Below are 17,942 nucleotides of genomic sequence, written 5' to 3'. Positions count from 1 at the left end.
CTGCCTTGGACCAGTTTTAGCCAGCTGCAACCGGTTTCTAACAGGTTCAACCGGTGTCGGCCAACCTGGACCTGTTTCAAATGGTATCAGTCAGCTAGGATAGGTTTCCAATAGTTCCAGTCCATTGAGACCAGTTTCAGCCAGCTTTGACCAGTTTGGCTTGGTTTTGACTGGTTTAGGCCAGTTTTGACTGGTTCCATCCAGGTTTGACAGGTTTGGATTTGTTTTGTCTGGTATAGTCCAGGTTCAGTGTGTTTTGACTGGTTCCAACCTGTCACAAACAGTTTCGACTCTGTGTTGTCCTATTTGGTGACTATCCTTCCCACAGCTCTGCAGGTGGGCATTATCACCCCTGTTGACAGACACAGAGGTTGGGTGTTCATGGGCAGAGGGTCCTCACAAGTGAGCAAGAGAAGGAGTTCTGGCTTCGGAGGCTGCCAGGAGTTATCAAGAGCACAGGGACCAGCTGAAGTGGCTGGGTATCAGGGAGGAATGACAGCCCCAGGGGGGATCTATGGAACGAAATGAGAAACTGAGGCAGAGGCTGTACTGCAGGGTCGAACTACTTGACAAGGGGAGGGGGCCCATGTAAGTGAGCCCACAGGTGCCCAGGGATCCCCACTAGGTACCAGCCTACGGCCGTGGGACCAGTGCCAGCCCCAGCCGCTCAAGGAGCTGAGGCGGATGACCCACTCTCTGCCCTGGCCAGGTTGGCCCCAGCGCCTTCAAGGGGGGAGGCCTCAGTGACCCTGGCTGCGGAAGGCCCAGGAACACTAGCGATAACAGAATGGCCAGTGTGACAGGGCACCCTTGAGACCCCAGGGCAGCGATGCCTGGGCCAGGCCTGGCCCCCACCCAGCCACCCGGCCACCCAGCCACCCGGCCTGCTGCCATGCTCCGTGCTTCATGGTGGGTTTGTGACGTGTCTGGGGCCCGCAGCCTCCCAGAGAAGAGCAGGGAGGGTACCTGGGTTCCACGGGCCTCAGTATCCCCGAAGTTGAGGCTTCCTTGTGATGGTGGAGCCACCTGAGGGAAGCCATCGGCAGAGCCCCAAGACAGAGCCCTCACTCCAGGAACCCCCTCCTTCCAGCACGGGTGGGGGTGGGGTCGCTGGCCCTTCTGCCCCCAGAGCAGGCCGCCTGGACTGGCCCTCGCTGCTCTCCGCGGGCCCTGGGAAGCCCCGCAGAGAGGCAGAGGACCTTTCTGTGCCAGACAAGGCCCCTGACAAGGGACTGCAAATCTGCTTGAGGTGTGACACGTCTGTTTTTAGAACAAGAACGTCACACTGGCAGGAACCAGTGACCAAAGCTGTGGGGAAGGAGGGTCTGTGCAAAGCAAAGACAGGCCACCTGCTGTCCTAGAGCTCCGGTTCTGCTCCCCGGGTACCAAGGCCCATGCGCACAGCACCAAGGGCTCCCCAGCGCCCGCCCCCAGCTTCCTGGGGCCCCTGCTCCCTGCCCGCCAGCTCTTTGGGGCCCTTTGCCGTGCTATCAGGCACATGGCATTGTCGCTGCATTGCAAATGGTGAAACAGGAACTCCGACTTCTGGGGTAGGCTGAGAGCCTGCCTCGCACTCTGCCATCCTGGAGCCAGGCAGGTGGGAGCAAGGGCTAGGGAGTTAAGCTCCCCCCACCCCACCCCAGGGGCTGCCCTTCGCCAGTGCCTGATGAGGACTGGTGTGCAAACAGCCCAGCAATCTCAGCTCACAATTGGGACAACGGTGGGTCCCTGCATTCTGCACTCCCAGAGGTCCCCACCAGGTTTAAGCCCAATAGTCCACAGCGGTAACCTGCCTGATAACACCATTTTAGGGGCAGCCTTCCCTCCCCTGTCTGGCTTCTCCCCCCTTTTGCTGGGTTTCTGGGATGACTCACCCATGCATCCTTGAAGGGAACCCAAGCGAAGCAGAAGGAAAGAGGAGAAAACTCAGAACTGGCAGGGCTACCAGTGGTCCAGGAGTCAGGAGAGCCCGGCTCGAGCAGGCCGGAGGTGACACCCAGGCTGGCCATCAGGGCTGCGGCTCAGAAGCAGAGTCTCCAGGGAGCGAAGTTGCTCCAAGACAGCCAGGCACAGGATTCTGTCCCGGGCATCCTGTCTAGATTACAGTAGGACCTGAAGACATGGAGTTGGGGGGCAGCCCTGGCAGCGGGGTCTGGCCAGGCCTGTGCGGCTGGGCCAGGGCTCGGGACTGAGGTCTAGGCACAGTGTTCATTACAGCTGGGGCAGACGCCCAAAATTCACTCAACACACCCGGCGGGGCAGAGGAGAGGCAAGCACGGGGTGGAGACAATATTCTCCAGACCTCATCCCCAGGAGCCAGGCTGAGATGGCTCGGGCAGGGAACAGGTGAATGCTGTGCAGGAGGCTCTCACTGGCACAAGGATAAGTAAGACAAAGGCTTGCACTCAAACCTCCCTGCCCTGCTAGTGGCAGCTGAGCCCTGGACTCCCGCACCAGCAGCCTGCCCCCTGCCCCCATCACCAGCCAGCTCATGTCCCGCACATCTCTGCATCCATCCTCTCTCCATCCCCACCGGCGCCTCACTGGTAACGGCCACCACCACTCTCAGGCTGCAGTAGCTTCCGGGATGGACTCCCCACTCCCATCCCCCCTCTTCTCCTGTCCCCTGCTCCACCAAGCAGCCAGAAGGATCTGCCAGCAGATCAAGTCTTTCTCCAGCCTAAAGCCCTTCAGTGGCTTCCAAAAGTTGCAACCCTCCCACGCTCTTTGTGTCATGCACCCTTCCATCTTGGGACCTTTATAAACCCTGTTCCCTCTGCCTGGAGGACTCCCCCAACCCCACCTTCCCCTGTTTCTAAATGACACCCTGACATTGTCATGGCAGAGCTCAACATCACTTTTGAGAGGAACCTTGCATGGACCTCCATTCAGATGGCCGTTCTGTTACCAGAGGTGTCCTGACCCACACGAGAGCACCAAGAGCCAAAGGGATAAAATACACAAAAGGGTCCAAACAGGTTCAACCAAGCATATCTAAATCAGTGGGGAAAGGGTGGACTCTTTAATAAATGAAGTAGGGTTATGCATATGAAAAAAATAAAATCATATCTCTACATCATACAAAAAGATCAATTCCAAGTGAACTAAAAACTTAAATATGAAAAGCAATTTTTAAAAGCTTACAGGAAAATATCTTTTATGACTTTGAAGTAGAGAAGAATTTCTTAGAAAGGACAAAGAAAAACACACATCATAAAGAAAAAAAGACCAATAAATTCAATCACATTAAAACTACAAATATCAGGCCAAGCATGGTAGTGTGTATATATCTATAATCCCAGCTACTTGGGAGGCTGATGTAGGAGGATCACTTGAGCTCAGGAATTGCAGACCAGCCTGGACAACATCATGAGACCCCTATCCATCTCAAAAAGAAACACACATACACATACACACACAAAGTGCAAATTTCTATCAATGAGATACCATAAAAATGATTAAAAGACAATCCACAAACTGAGAGAAGATACTTGCTACCCATAAAAGGAATTATAATCCAGAAACAGTTAAAAAAAACACCTCATACAATTCAAAAAGAAAAGTAATATAACACAATAAAAAACAAGCCAAGAATAAGAACAGGCAATTCACAAGGGAAAAACTAAAAACCCAAATGACCAAGAAACATATGGATAACTGTACAACCATACTGGTAATCAGGGAAATTGCAAAATAAAATAGCAACAAGATACCATTTTACATTCATCAGCTAAGCAAAAGTTAAAGTCTAATAATCGCAATTGTTGACGGGGATGTAGAAAGGCAATTCTCACATATATTGGTAGAGTGTCAGTTGGTATAAGCCCTTGGACAGCAAACCAAAGATGCTCACATCCTTTGCCCCAACAATTTCATTTCTGTTCTAGGTAAATATCTTACAGAGAAATCCCAGCACACATGATGCAGAATACATTTACAAGAATGTTTATTGCAGCAATGTTTAAAACAGGAGGGAAAAAACAGATACAAAGTAAATGTTCACCAAGAGGAGAATAAACAAATTTAGGTATAATGTATAACGGAATAGATTGCAGCAGTTAGAATAAAGGAACAAGAGCTACATGTATCATTTTAATCTACACAGTGTCAACTTGGATAAATCTCAAAAATCATTAATGGTGAACACAAAAAAAAAAGGTTGAAGAAGGATACATTGTGATACTAGTTAGATAAAATGTTTTTGGTTAAATTTTTTTCATCTGGTTTACTGTATACAGTAAAAGTTAGTTAACTTTTAACTTCATCTGGTTTACTGTATACAGTAAAAGTTAGGTAACTGTCTTCATGTACAGTTCTGTGACTTTTGGCAAATGCATATATTGTGTAGTCATCATCACAATCAAGATGTAGAATAGTTTCATCATCCCTCCCCAAATTCCCCAGTACCCCTTGGTAATCAATTCTTTCCCTCCCCCACTACTCTTGCAATCATACAGTATGTAGCCTTTTGGTTTTTCTAATCATGGAATATTAGTCCATTGTATGGATGTACCAATTTATTTATCCCTTCACTAGTTAGAGGGCATTTGAGTTGTTTCTAGCTTGGGGCAATTATGAATAAACCTCTTATAAATATTGGTGAACTGGTTTTTGTGTGAATACAAATTTTCATTTCTCCTGGGTAAACACCTAGAAGTGGGACTCCTGGGTCATGTGATAAGTGTATGTTTACTTTCATAAGAAATTGCCAAAGTGTTTTCTAAATTGTTTGTACAATTGTGTGGGAGTTCTAGCCACTCTACAACTTCCTCAGCACTTGGTATCCCGAAGTTTGTTTGTTTGTTCATTTGTTTGCTAAGCCATTGTAATGGGAATCTAGTGGTATCTCACCATGGTTTTAATTTGCATTTCTCTAATAGCTAATGATACTCAGCATCCTTTCATGTGTTTATTTGCCACCCACATATCTTCTTGATTGCAAGGTGTGTTCAAATCTTTTGGCCATTTTTAATTGAGTTGTTTTCTTACTATTGAGTTTTTAGGATTCTTTAAATTCTGCATACAAGTCCTTTATCACAAATATTTTCTCCCAGTTTGTGGTTTGTCCTTCCATTTTTGTAAGAGTGTCTTTTGAAAATTGGATGTTTTTAATGTTGATGAAATCTAATTTAGCATGCTTTTTTTGTTTATAGCTCATGGATATAGAAGCTATATCTAAGAAACTTTTGCCTAAACTAATTTGCATACAGTAAAAGTTACTGTATGCAAAGATTTTTCTCCTATGCTTACTTCTGTAAGTGATTTATTTTTAGAGTTTGCATTTAGGTCTGTGATACATTTTGAGATAATTTTTGTGTAAGTTGTGAGGTATAGCTGGTCATGGTTTTTTTCATATATATATATATATATATATATATATGGATGTCCAGTTGTTCTAATACCATTTGTTGAAAAGACTACGCTTTGTCTTCTGAATTGCCTTTGCACCTTTGTAAAAATCAACATATATGTAAAGATCCTGGTCATGCTGGAAACTCAGACTTGTGGGGGGAGGGGAGGAAAGGGCATTTATTGAAACCTTAAAATCTATACCCCCATAATATGCCGAAATTAAAAAAAAAAAAAGATCCAACATCTTTGTAAAGATCCAACATATATGTGTGGATTTATTTCTGGTTTATAAAGTTTCAAAACATAAAGAACAAGGTAGAGCCTTTCCTGTTAGGGAGAAAAGAAGGATAATTTAGATACATAAAATTAGTTAAATTTTTGCAAGATATTTTAACCATTCTAGTGCACATGTAGTTGTCGCAGGTGAGATTCCCCAAGAAACAGACTCTGCGATGGATTGAGCATGCAGGATATTTACTAAGAAGTGCCTGTGAGAGTAACAAGCCAGAAGGAAGCAGGAACAAGCAGGGGAGAAGCTGCGACTTGGGTGACCCCAGAAGGATCACTAGAGCTAGAACAGCCTTTCACAGTGGTCTCAAGTTGGCCAAGATGCTTGGACGTTTATACCCCTTCCGCAGTCACTGGATGTGGGCTGCCTCAGGAAGGGGCATGAGCTTAGGAGAAGGGGCTCTCTGCAGTTGGGACAGTTCCTGTAGGCAGCACTCATACTCCTAAGAGAGGGGCCACAAATCCTTTATGGGTGGCCTGAGTGACGTTCCTCTGCAGTCCCCAACAGTAACAGCCTCTTCTGTAGATTTCATTTGCATCTCCCAGCCACCGGTGAGGTGGAGCACCTTTGGTCATTTGGTTGCATACCCTCTTTTGCAAAGAGGCATAATTCTTTGAGGGGAGTTTGTGACACAGTGACAGAGTGGCTTCAGGCCTTACTGAGCTGGAAGGGGGTCCCTCTGGAGCACCATCCTCTGCACACAGTGCCAGGAAGCAGGATGGAGGCAGTCCAGGCAGACCTGGGTCCAATTCTAGTCTGTCATTTCCCAGCTGTGTGCTCTGAGGAAAGGGACTCACCTCCTCTGAGCCTCAGTTTCCCTCTCATAAAATTACTGAGATTGTGATTAGGGGTAGAGGATAAAAACGAAGGGAAGGAGATGTGCTGGCTTTAATCTAAACTCTGGTCCTGTCCAAAGGGTTTAAGGATGTCCAGTCAAATCCAGAGGACCAGGGGAGTTGCCCCCATGGGTCAGTTTGCTAGGGGGACCCAAGAGCTGAGAAGGTCCTTGACAACATGCCAGGTGCAGTGTGGCCTCCCGAGCCTGGTCCCAGCCTTCTTTGTGTTAGGGCCTGAGGCATGGGTGATGCCTGGGCCATTCGCTCCGTATGGGAGTTGAACAGTAAATTAAAGGGATTCATTATCTCATTTGAGAGTGGAATAAAACACTTTAGTGAGGCTAGCGCATTAACTGCAGTCATGTTCTGAAAGGTTCTCAGTGGCTGGAAGGAACGTCCTCTGATAAATTGCACTTTGCACACAGACATGAGTTACATCTCATGAGCAATCCCAGCAGTGTCTGCTGCAGATGTTCTCAGCATCTGCATGAACGATTGCAAGAGTCCAGATTCCTTCCCAAGAGAGAAAATCATCTTCGCTATGTCCAAAAAGGTGTCCCGGGTACAGCCCCCTCTGCCATGACATGTCAAGCATGAAATCTGGGGCTGCTTGGGATCCAAGGTCATTCTCTAGCCCTGGGACACCCCCAGTTGTCAGTCCCCACACATGCATGATGAGTCACTCCACAAGCCTTAAATGAACACTCCTTGGGGAAGGCCCACAGGTCGTCCCAGCCCTGCCCTTCCTGGGTTCACAATCCAAACTTGACCGTGCATAAATTCCACCGGACTCACTTCTGGTTTTCCTGTCCTGGTGATTTAAATGACCAATGTCTCATCACCTCCCTCGGAGGTCAACCATCCAGAGACTTGCATTTTAGTGATCATGAAATTGAGGTATTTATCCATTTATCCAAAATCGCACCTTCAGAATCTCAGGCTCTGCCCCTCTCCAAAATGGTTTCACAGAATATTACAGAGCTCCAGTGGCCTTAGAAACAAGGCAAAATAACAACAGCAACAATTCACCTCTGCTGGGCACTTCCCATTGGCCATGTCTGTACTCAGCACCTACACACATCACCCCCAATCCTAATCACATCCCCAGTTTACAGATGGGGAAACCAAGGCTTGGGTGTGAGGATCAGGCATGTGGGGCCCCATTGCCTCTGTCTTCTACCAGGTCAAAAACACTGGCTCTTAGAAGCTGTGCAGGCTGGTCCTCAGCGATGGATTAAGACCAAAATGAAACAAAAAGTGTTGAAAGGCCACAGGCTGAGGAGCAAGGAGGGAAGAGGAAGAAGCAGAAGCAGAGGAGGCAAAGTAGAGAGAGAGGACAGAGGGAAAGACCTGGCGGCCCTTGCCCTGCCCTATCCTTGCCCAGGGATGGCACAAGAAAGGGCCTGGGGCTCCCACTGTCACTACAGCGCCCCGTGTTTCCCGACTGATCCAACCCATGGGTGCTCCTTAAGTACTTCCGCCTGCTCAGCCCTGGGCTAGGGCCTTGGGAGGGCCCAAAAAGACCCAAGAAAAGCTCTGTATCACCCACATGCTCCTTTCCTCCTAGCCTCCCCTAGCCTCAGTCTCCCCATCTGTAGAAAGGGCACATGAATCCCCACTCCCCAGAGGATCAGATGCGACAGTGCACGCACTAAGGAGAAGCTTGTTCTGGGCACACCCATGTCCTTCCAGGACTCGCCCTTAAGGCCAGACTGCCAAAGCGCTGCTTTGTCCAGGCGTTCGTTCATTCAACAGATATTTGCCGAGCACCTACTGTGTGCCAGGAAGGGCTCTAGGGGCCTTCCTAAAGGCACACTTTCATTTCCTCCCCATGCACAGGCACACGGGTACACACACCCCGCGGGAGGCACCACCATGCCCATTTCACAGATGGGCAAACCGAAGCAGAGAAAGCAGCTGGATTGCACAGCACAGAGAGGGACGCAGGCCAGAGTCAGAGCAGGCCTGGCCCTCCGGAACACTAAGGTCAGCTTGTTTTCCAGACCCCACACTCTCCACTGCGGCGGGGCCAAGTGATGCCTGGTAATTGCATCTACGTGTGTGGATTTGCACACAGAGGCCGGCAGCTGGTGCTTGGGGGCTCCCAGCAAGGCTGGGCGGGCCTGGGAGCACCGAGAAGGGAAGGCCTTGTTCCCGAGACCAGGATAATGGCTGGTGTGGATTGAGCCGTGCCTGTTTACACTAATCCAGTCCGCTGCACTTCGGGAACCAGTAATCCTTTCCTGTGGGGACGCAGGCAGGGGTTGGCATCTCTAGCAAAGAATCAGAGGAATCTGTTCTTCCCACAGCCCTGTGGGAAAGTGTGGGAAAGGGAGGTGGCTGTGGCCTGGGCTTTCTCAGAATGGGCCAGTGGGGCGTCCATTCTATCTGGCTCCTCCACTGCTCAAGAATCCTCAGTGGCTCCCCGTGGCCCTCAGTGTTCTTTGTCGAACTCAGGGGAGGAGATCCAAAGCCAGCTCACCTAGGGACTAGAAAAGGATCCAGAAAGAACCTGAGCCCCAGAAAAAGACATCCCTTAGCCAAATAGATTTCTACCGACCTTCCTCTCCCTCTCTTCTTTTTTCCACCTCCACCTGAGCAGGCACGGCCTCCTCGCCCAGCACATCCTTCCCCAGGACCCTGGGTGGGTTGGGGATCTTTGGGCTCCAAGCAAAGTCCAACCTAAGGCTCAAGGATATTCCACGATGTGGCTCCAATCCCCACTTCTCCAATCTAACCTCCCACTGCAGACCCCTCTCCAGTCCCCGCCCACCATTCAGCTTCTGTGACATCCTCCAGACTCGGGGAACTCACTACCTCAGAAGGTAGCCCAGTGCCCACCTCTAGGCCCCCGTGTTCAGCATTCCTTCCACCTGCAGACTCTTCTTCAGACCTCAGCAGGGCGGCTCCTTGCGAAGGCTCTCAGCTCAAATGCTCCCAGCTCCGGCCATCTCATCTCTAGCCCGTCACCCCAGTGTAGGGTCTTCAGAGCGTGTGTCTGTCTTTACTTCTTTCTGGACCACAACACGAATGTCACTCTTGCTCACCTCTGAGTCCCCATTGGGGCCCCTTTCCTCGCAGAATCTGCCTCTGAGAGCAACTTTCAGAGCCAGCACATGACTGACACACATGACAAGGGTCTCACGGCCCACAGTCACACCACATGTGTGTAACCAGAGGGCCACACACCTTTGCACTTACCTGGTGACGCATGATTACCAAGGGCACCTGCCAGTGCCACGTCCATGAATCCCACAACAAATCCCAAAAGGGGAGCTCAGACCTGTTTTGAGTGATGGTGGCATGGAACCACAGAGCTGGAAGGAGGGTTCAAGATCACTCAGGCTACCCCTTCCATTTTACAGATGGAGAAACTGAGTCCCTCAGAGGAGAGTGGCAGAGGTGAGAGATCTGCCCCACCCTCAACCCCACCAGCTGCTACTTCTCCCGGCCTCCACTCATTCATTCATTCAATAAACATTTATTGAATGCTGTTCAATACCTACTGTTCTAGGCCCTGGGGACACAGCACTGAGCATGACAGGTGAAAACCATCACCCACCAGGAGTGTCCTGTGCCCGCAGAGCCAGCTCAGGGGCACGTGACCTGTGCCATCACATACTTGGTGTAATGCTCTATCGCAGCCATATTTAAATCCTTAATGCTTTTTAAACAAGAGCCTCAAGTTTCACTCTGCATCAGGCTCTGCCAATGATGTTGCCAGTCGTGTGTGCCAGGCCAAACTGGCAGATGAGGAAACGAGGCACAGAGAGGGAATAACTTAACCCACAATCTCACAGCTTGCAAGCAACAGAGCTGGGGCTGAAGCCCAGGCCAGTGGCTCCAGATGCCTGGCGCCTCACCTCAATCACGGCGCCACCTGCTGCCTTGGAAAACACACTCCTGTAGAAATATCGTCCTAATTGGGCACAAGGAGAAAACGTCCCAGATCTTCAGAGGCAGCGAAACTTTCCCGGCTCTGGAAGGAGGTTCCCACCTGGGTCCGTGTGGTGGGAACTGCAAGAGACAGAGTGAGCCATCCATTTAGGCCACTGAGCAAACTCCTATTTTTAGGTCAACTCTGAGAATAGAAAGATGAAAGAGAAGTGGCCTCTGCCCTTCTGGAGCTAACCAGCTAGAGGTGACGTGGCGGTCCCCATGCAACCAGACAACTTTAACCTGAACGCAATGAATGCCCAGGGAAGGGCTTGCAGAGGAGGCTGACATACCCTGCAGGCCTACTGTGTGTCCTGTGTGCCTTCCAGCACCACCTGCCATCCTCGTTGCAGCCCGTGAGCCGGGAGCTCCATGATCCTATTTTATATAGCAGGAATAGAGCATGCACAGAGATGAAATGACTGGTCCAAAACCACACAGCTGGAAGGAGGCAGGGCCAGAATGCAGAGGTGTCTGACATCAGAAACCACGTTCTTAACAAGTACCCAATGCTGCCTCGCAGAACCATGGAGGCGCGTGCAATCTGGACTGCCAGAAAGATCATGGAAGATTCCCAGAGGAGGTGATGCCAGAGGTAAAAGGAAGATGGGTCTGTCGGCCTATGCAAGGGGGGCAGAGGCCATGAGAGGGTGTAGAGGAGGGAGGGAGGTCTTCTCACTGCAGATGAGGCCAGGGCTATGAACTGAGACCAGACCATAGTGAGCCTTGAATGCCAAGTGCATCAGTTATGGATCTTGGTTGTATAGCAACAAAGTTGCAAGCAACAAAATCCACTTTGGTCAGTTTACATAGAAAAGGAATTTATTTTTTAAAACATTGGCTGGGCGTGGTGGCTCTTGTCTGCAACCCCAGCACTTTGGGAGGCCAAGGCAGGAGGATCACTTGACACCAGGAGTTCGAGACCAGCCTGGACAACATAGCAAAACCTCATCTCTAAAACAAATTTGTTTTAAAAAATTAGCTGGGTATGGTAGAGCACGCCTGTAGTCCTAGCTACTCAGGAGGCTGAGGTGATAGGATTGTTTGAGCCCAGGAGATCAAGGCTGCAGTGAGCAGTGATCATGCTGGGGTAACAGAGCGAGACCCTATCTTGAAAAAACAATAAAAGAAACAAAGAAAGACAAGAAAAAAGAAAAATTGAGTAAACCGTCACAGCCAAGAAAAACCTAAGGAGACACGACAACTAAATGTAATATCGTGGGTGGGATCTTGGGACATAAGAAGGACATTAGGTAAAAAATAAACTAAGGAAATCTCAATAAAGTATGGACTTTAGTTTATAGCAATGTATTAATTTCAGTTCATTGATGGTAACAAAGGTCCTATACTAATGTCAGATGTTAACAACAGAGGAAACTGGGTGCAGGGTATATGGGAATCTCTGTACTATCTTCACAATTTTTCTGTAAATCTAGAACTGTTCTAAAATGAAGAGTATGTTTTTAAAATATTGAGTAAGTTACATAGAACTAAACACACATGCAAGACTGTGTGTAAAACTGATGGAATCTGAATAAGCTCAGTGAGTTGTAGAAAGTCAGTTTCCTGGTTCTAAGATCATGCTCTAGTTTTATAAGCTGTTACCATTGCAGAAAACTGGGTGGAGAGGGTCTCTCTCGGTATTAGTTTTTACAACCACATGTGAATCTACAATTATTTCAAGATAGAAAGCTTACTTTCAAAAAATTAAGCTGAGAACAGGATCTTTGGGGAGGCTGGAAGAACAGCGTCCAGGTCCCTTGCCCCCACAGTGGAGCAGCACTGGCCCAGGAGAAAACAATGCTGCCACTGCTTGCACGAGCCACACCTTCTCTAGGACCTCATGCCACTACCGCATTTCCCCGAAAATAAGACCTACCCATAAAATAAGCCCTAGCAGGATTTCTAAGCATTTGCGCAATATAAGCCCTACCCCGAAAATAAGACCTAGTGATGGGTGTGGCTGCACAGCGTATCTGCACAACCCATGCATTTCGTGGCGGAGTGGTAAAGAAGATGAGCAGCCCTTCTCATCTGCCCCACCGTGACAGCTACTATCCCAGAGGTGACCGGAAAGTTGCGGGCAGCCCCACCAACAAGGTCAGCTCCCCCTATCAGGTCCCGGCCATCCTGTGCGTGCTGCAAGCTGAGGCTTTGAGGGGAAAATAACACATCCCCTGAAAATAAGCCCTAGGGTGTCTTCTTAAGGAAAAATAAATATAAGAGCCTATGTTATTTTCAGGGAAACATAGTAAGTGGCAGGCTCTGTTTTCCCAAAATGACTACAGTAATAACCCCATCCAACAGGCTCTTCTACAGGGTCACTTTGTCACTCTTCCACTCTGTTTCGACTCAGAGAATACCACTAAAGTGACGCCCCTGTGGTTTCTGAGATTAGGTCACAAAAGGCCGTGCTGTGGGCAGGTGACTTCCTCGGAAGCTCAGCTCTCTGGACGCTCCCTGCGAAGCCCTTTCTGGGAATCCAGCCAGCCGCCTCACTGTGAGAACCCCAGGCCCCTTGGAGAGGACTCCGATGCACAGCCTCAGCTCAGCCCAACCAGGGTCCAGACTCAGAGCAAGGAAACCTCCAAAGGATTCCAGCCCCCCCACCCCCCCCACCCCTGCATCCGAGAAACCCCCAGGATGCAAGTCTTCCCAGGTGAAGGCCAGGAGCAAAGACAAACCATCCCCACATGCCCTGTCTGAATTCACAACCTACAGAATTCATGAGCTAATATAAATGGTGGCTGTTTTAAGTGTGAGCTGTGTCACATAGTAATAGATTGTCACCAGAACACATCCCTGCTGCCTTCCGGGAAAGCCCACCGGCTCGCCATTGCTTCAACCTGAGTCTCGCACAGGTCTGGTACGCCTGCACCTGAGCCACAGGGAGGCTGTGGGATGTTTGGTGGCCACCATGGACAGATGGCCACTAGGGCAACCCATGTGTGGACGGAGAGTAACCTGTAAAAGAAATGACTTGCCCTCTCATTACGCTCTAGACCTGCTGTGTTGAATCATGCGCTGACTTCGCTCTGCTTTCAGGGCAGTCGTTTTCCAATGCGCTTCCGTGTCACCTGGAGGGCTTGTTAAACACACCTGGGGGTTTCAGATTCAGCAGGTCCAGGATGGGGCCTGAGAATTTGCATTTCTCACAAGCGCCCAGGTAATGCGGATGAGGGGGACCCAATTTGGGAACCTTGGTATTAAGGCCTGGGGCTGGGGAGAGTTTTCAACCCTGCTGCGCATCTGCATTCACCTGGGTGGGGGGAGGGGAGGGAGATGCCTGACCCCTTCCCCCAGACCAACTAAATCAAAATCAGACAAATTGAGCACTTCAATCTGGAGGGAGAGCTGTGCCCTGCCTGGGTAGAGTGGACATTACGGGAGTTTATCTTCCAGGGAGGTGGCAGGTTCTTGAGTTAGGATCTCAGAAGTACAGTGCACACAGGACTTTAGCCACGCAGAGTGAGAACTCCCTGTCTTTGCACGTGGTCTTCGTGAATGCAGAGACTCCAGACTTAAGAGGAAAGGGGCTTGCTATAGATCACACTTTCCCATTCCACCCTGCCACAGGGGGTGACGAAGCCTGAACAGCTGACAAAAAACAGAGGCCCAGCCTCAGGGAGTCTGGATAGGGCTGGGCCTGGGGCTCAGGATTTTCACCAAGTCCCAGGTGGTTCTGACACGGACCACAGTTTGAAAACCACTGCTCTAGGGAAGCGCTGTTCAGTAACAATAGAAAGCCAGCCATATGGAATTTGGACTTTGAAAGTGTAAAAGAAGCCAGGCACAGTGGTAAGAGCCTGTAGTCCCAGCTACTCAGGAGGTTGCATTAGAAGGATTGCTTGAGCCCAGGAGTTTGAGACCAGCCTGGGTAACACAGGGAGACCCACAGCTCAAAACAAATCAACAAACAAAAACCAAAAACATAAAAAGAAACAAGTACAATTAATTTTAATAAAATTTTATTTAACCCATAACCAAAATATTATCATTTCAATATGTTAAAATTATTAATGAAATATTTTATATTCTTTTTTCCATACTAAGCCTTTGAAATCTAGGGTGCATTTTTCACTTACAGTATATCTCGATTCAGATGCTTAATTTTCATTCACAATACTCAATCTGCATTTAGATGTCATAGATTTATATAACTAAGTTGTTTCAAGGTAGTGTGATCAAGTCATCTTGGTTTACTGGGGACTGTTCTGTTTTTAAAACTGAAAGTCTCCTGGGTGCAGTGGCTCACTCCTGTAATCCCAGTACTTTGGGAGGCCAAGACAGGAGGAACGCTTAAGTCCAGGAGTTCAAGACCCGCCTGTGCAACATAGCAAGACCTACCTTGTCTCTACAACAAAATTTAAAAATTAGCCAAATGTGGTGGCATGCGCCTGTAGTCACAGCCACTCAAGAGGCTGTTCAAGGCTACAGTGAGCTTTCATTATGCCACTGCATTCTAGCCTGGGTGACAAAACAAGACGCTATCTCTCGAATAAACAAATAAAACTGAAAATCTCATATACCGGAAACCTCTTTGGTCCCAGGAAAACCAGGACAGTTGGTCTTCCTCTTCCAAACATCCTTGGATAGTTTCTAATAACTGTATTGCCTATTAGTTTTAAAATTTAAATATAAATGAAGTTAAAACTTCACTTTCTCAAGCCACTAGCTACATTTCTAGTGCTCAGTAGCCATGTTTGGTTGGTTAATGGCTACCATATTGGAGAGTGTGGGTCAGGGAGCAAGGAAGTCCCTTCCTCTTTTCGCACAACCAACCTTGGAGGAGCTGGGCTTGGTTCTCTTGACAGAGCTGATGTTGCCTCTTCTGACCCCAAAAGGCCTTCAAGCAAAGAAGCTGTGGGGCAGAACCACGAGATGGCACAGTCACCTTGGCAACACAAGGCGGGTGGAGCAGGACTTAGGAGGCCACTAGAACCATCTACGACAGGATACTTAAGTCCTCATGTGGAACTAGGATGGAGAGAGAGGCTGGCATACAGAGGTGTGCAAGCCACAAAGTCATTGGCATGTGGTGGGGATTAGACATGGGGAGAGGGCACAGGAAGAGGCAGCAATCTAGGATGAGTCCCTGGTCCACTTCCCCTCCCACCCATGCCCTCCCCACCCCAAACCCACCAGCAGAGTGTTCGGGTTATCTACTGCTGCTGAACAAACCAGCCCAAATGGAATGGCTTAGAACAACGAAACGTTTTGCTATTATCTCTCACGGTTCTGCAGGTTGATTCGGCTGGGCTAGGTGGTCCTTTCTCAGGATCTCGCATGCGTGTGAAGTCAGATGAAAGCATCCCCACTGCGTGTCTGGCGGTTGACACTGGCTGTCAGCTGGAACCTCAGCTGGGGCTGCTGGCTAGAATACTGTTATGGACCAAACTGTGGCTGCTCCCCCGAATTTATGTTTTACAGCTCCAACCCCCAGTAATTCAGAATGTGACTGTATTTGGAGATGGGGTCTTTAAAGAGGTAATTAAGTTAAAATGAAGTCATTAGGATGGACCTAATCCAACATGGCTACGGTCTTTACAAGAAGTGGAGATGAGGAAACGGACGCATTCAGAAGGAAGATCGAGTGAAGACAAAGGGAGAGGACCCCGCCATCTACAAGCCAAGGAAGGGGGCCTCAGAAGAAATCAGCCCTGCCAACACCCTTATCTTGGGCTTCTAGCCCCAGGAATTGTGAGACAATACATTTTTATTAAGCCACCCAGTCTTTGGTGCTTTGTCACTGCAGCCCTAGGAAACTGACACAAATGCCTCCAGATGGCCTTTCCACGTGGGCCCTGCTTCCCCACAGCACAGCAGGTGAGCTCCAATGGTGAGCAGCCCAAAAGGACCAGGTGGAAAGAGTATTGCCCTTTATGAGCTGGTTTCAGAACACAGTCACAGGCCTGCCCTGATTCAAGGGAAGGGAGCACAGACCCACCTCTTAATGGGACGATCATCAAGGTCATGTTGTAAGAAGACCACACAGAATGGAAAATCTTGTGGTGGTGGTCCTGGGAAATACAATGTGCCATACCAGGTTTGCAACTTGAGGGATTGGGGCTGGTGTCGTTAACCAAGACAGGGATTACGGGAAGAAGTGGAGAAGGTCTGAACTGGATTAGATGTGATGGCATAAGATTTGAACAGACTGGGTCAGTGGAGCCTGTGAACATTTGCATGGACATAGCCAACCACTAGGAAGCTAGGTATGTGTACAGGAGCCTTAGGAACACTGTCTGAGCTGGAAATGTCAATTTGGGGCCCATCGACATATGAGAAGACTGGCTTCTCACAGTGAGAGAAGATGAGGGTTGAGGGGATATATCAGCTATCTGTTGCTGCATAATAATCCACTACAAATCTTAATGGCTAAAAACAATAATTTATTATTTGTCATGTTTCTCCCATCCAAGTACCAACCAGGCTCAACCCTGCTTAGCGTATGAGATCAGACAAGATCAGGGTGGTATGGCCATAGAGTGTTTGTCATGTTTCTGTAAGCTAATTGGGTAGTTCCTCCTTTGGTTGCACCTGGGCTCATTCATGGGCTTGTGTTCAACTGGACAGCCAGCTGGGAAGTCCTAGATGGTCTCATGCACGTGTCTGGTAGCTGGTGCGAGCTGTGGCAGGGGCTGGGCTCAGCTGGAACACTGGTCTTTCCTTCAGGCTTCTGCACAGCATCATGGTCTCAGGTCCCAACAGGGCAAGTCCCAATGCACAGGACTTAGCAAGCACGTTTGCTAATACCTCATTAGCCAAACCTACAGTCAATGTGGGAGGGCTTACCAGGAGACATGATTCATTGGCAGTCATGAGAGTAACAATATACTACAGGACGAAATACCGGATGGGCCTCCACTCAACTTAAGGTTGGGCAGAGAAGAAACCAAAGCCAGAAACCAGAGGAACCAGAGAAGGCCCAGAAGAGTGCAGCGCTAAGGAACCCAGGGAGGAGGGAATGCTACTGGGACAGTGCCCACCCAGCACCTGTGTGACCTTGAGCTTCAATGTTTCCTTAAATTCAAGGTCCAGGTGCCTCACTTGCCTCACTCCAATCCCAGCATGAAATCATCCTCAGGATTTGGCAACCTGGAAGTCAATTTCCTTAACACCCCAAACTTAATTTCAGTAGTTGGTGTCACAGAAATCTTAAGCACCAAACACAACTCAGTGAAAGCAATTTGGCAAGTCAAACCAACACAGTCTACATCTGCAAACCGTATGATGGCCTGGCTTGATTAAATAGACAGCTCACAGTATTTTTAACTGTTTTAGAGCAAAACTCACAGTAAAAAATACGTTTTTATCAAGATCTAGTACACACATACACAGACACATATATGCATGCACACACGCATGTACATAAATGGCCAAGTTTCCTGAGGCCAAGAAAAGATAATAGTATCCTACCTGTACTTTGTGCAACACTATGTCACTTTCTATTTAAATTTTTTATAAGGCTTGTCATGTCCTGCTAAATTGAGTTCCCCATCCACTGCAGGCCCATACTTGGCCAGCAG

The sequence above is a fragment of the Microcebus murinus genome, chromosome 19 (assembly GCF_040939455.1).
Source record: "Microcebus murinus isolate Inina chromosome 19, M.murinus_Inina_mat1.0, whole genome shotgun sequence".
In the NCBI taxonomy this organism is placed as follows: domain Eukaryota; kingdom Metazoa; phylum Chordata; class Mammalia; order Primates; family Cheirogaleidae; genus Microcebus; species Microcebus murinus.
Note: the sequence above shows the minus strand (reverse complement) of the source record.